This window comes from Pinus tabuliformis, chromosome 3_2, assembly GCF_031772625.1.
Source record: "Pinus tabuliformis cultivar Carrire ecotype Pingquan chromosome 3_2, CPIR1, whole genome shotgun sequence".
Taxonomy (NCBI): Eukaryota; Viridiplantae; Streptophyta; class Pinopsida; order Pinales; family Pinaceae; genus Pinus; species Pinus tabuliformis.
The window spans coordinates 210,484,127-210,486,453 of NC_142302.1; positions in this window are offsets into that span (position 1 = coordinate 210,484,127).

Consider the following 2,327-nt stretch of genomic DNA (forward strand, 5'->3'; position numbering starts at 1 on the left):
TTCAAAAGATTTTCTTTCAATCAAACAAAAAGTCTTTTTCAAAGGAAAAACTCTCAAAAATACTGACACCAATGATTGATAAACAAGCAACCAAACACTTTTGTGAATTGACACCAATGAAATGATGAGAATCAACAAAAATAAAATGTGTTCGAAGTCGCTTTTGACAATCAAAGCAGCAATGAAAGTCCAAGAAATCAAAAGACAAGTTTCAAGGAAAAGGTAACAAACAACTTTCCCGAAACGAAGGAGCAAATGGTCATAAAAATGATTTCGTTAAGCAAACACAAATGTCATGGAAACAAAATGGACACAAAGATTTTAAGACAATCTTCCCACTCTGCCGAAACAGAGCAATCAAGATTCTTAAACAGAAACCTTGTGTGTCAAAAATCAATGACGCTTGCAATCAACGAAAAACAAGACTAGCACTCCTAGAGAGAGTTCGAAACAAGATGCCCCTGTTAAACAGAGAACTGTCACTGGGAATTGACTGCTTTAAACTGACCCAAACCACCAGACAGACATTCAGCCAAAAGAAAAATTATAAATCTTGAAAATTATGTGATATACGCGCCTGCAATTATTTGCAGAATGCGTGTACACGCGACTGTAACTAAGGAAACCTGCGTATACGCGGGTTTACTTAGTGCAACTTGCGTATATACGCTTCTGTAATCCAGAAAAAGTGCGTATATGAAGTGTTTCAAGAAAAATAAAAAACACAAACTGAAAAACTGGAACAGCTTGGAGTTCAAGAAAATATCAAACAGTCAGAACCAACAAACAGAGGCACTGAGCCTAGATTGGCTTGAGGACTACCCAAACTAGGAACAACAAGAATGTTGTCCCCAGCGGAGTCGCCAATTCTGGTTGAAGGGAAAGTACCCCTAGAGTCCTTTGGGCTGAGACTCTACCAGACTGAAAATTGCTTATACAAAGAAACACACACACACAGCCATCTTTTTAACTTTTAAGCAAATTCTATGTTTTTTTAGGGTACATACCTAAGGTCCTACGCCCGAGAAGACCGTTAGGGTGCAAACCCTTTCTTGGAGTTCCCTTCTTCTTTCTCTGACCTGCAAGACAAACAAATCAAAGAAATCAACAGTACATGTATAGAAGTTTATGTATAAATCATCTTTATGCTATAAAGTTAGTTATAAATAATCTTTAAGTAACTACTTTCATAAGAATTCAACACAAGAATCTCATAAGCATAAAGAAAGATTTTTCGGGAACAAAGACGTGTTTCTTTATATATAAAGGCAAATAAAGTACATATATCGGAAAGATATCACCTGAACACCTTCAGCAGGCTCCAAGCAAGCTTCCTCCCGGATTCGTTCCAGCCTCCAGCCTCCAGCAAGAGCTCCTTCCAAGTCCTACTCAATGATGATGTCAAGGATGAATGATCACCAATACACATGGAAACAAGGGTTTCCTATGCAAAATGGGGGAAGTGCAGGATGCACCAAGGACTTCAGACCTGGTCTAAGGGAAAAATCTCAGCATAATAATCTTGCTCTCCTTTCTCTCTCCCCCCTTGGCCTTCCTTTTGATGTCTTTTTATACCCTCTCCAAAGTAGTTTTTTAGTTAGGAGTTGGTTGGGAACAGTTGGGCCACGGGCACTAACAGGTGATCCAGCAGGTAAACCCGCGATCACGCCGAAAAAGAGGAAATTATATTTTTTAAGTGTTTTAATAGATACACGCGGGTTGGGATGACAGACCCGCGTGTACACGCGTTAACACAGGGCAAAGTCGCGTACAGGGGATAAAACACTGTTTTTAAATTTTTGGACCAGGTCTGGAAGGAGGGGTTGCCCTAGGCCATAAGTGCAGCATCACAAACCATAAGAGTGAGATTTTGGAGCTATAACAGATGGGGTACGGTGAATGAGGTGGACGACAATGAATGAGGGTGGCAGATGACGTGGAGGAGATGAGATGGAGTGGAGTGATTGGGGTGTCCCATTGCGGGGGTAGGGAGTTTATGGGATTTTCATCAGGCTTGAACCCCCCCACAGGAATCTCAGGCCGTAGATCTTGGTAAAACCCCTTGACGTCATGGTCAACTACGGGGGTTGAGCTTTAGTTATAACTCGTGCTCATTTCTCCCTCGCATAGCACTTTATCTGCCTATAGAACCCATGCTTACTTAAATCTTTTGCTATCACTCGAACTTTAATATGGGTCATGGCCCCACCTTACATCAGATTTGAATGCCATCAAAATAAATCATTGTTTTCAGACTTCTTATTCTTTTTTTTTCATTCTTTTTTTCATCATTAGGCCGCCTCACAAGGTTTTCAACCCAAAGATGG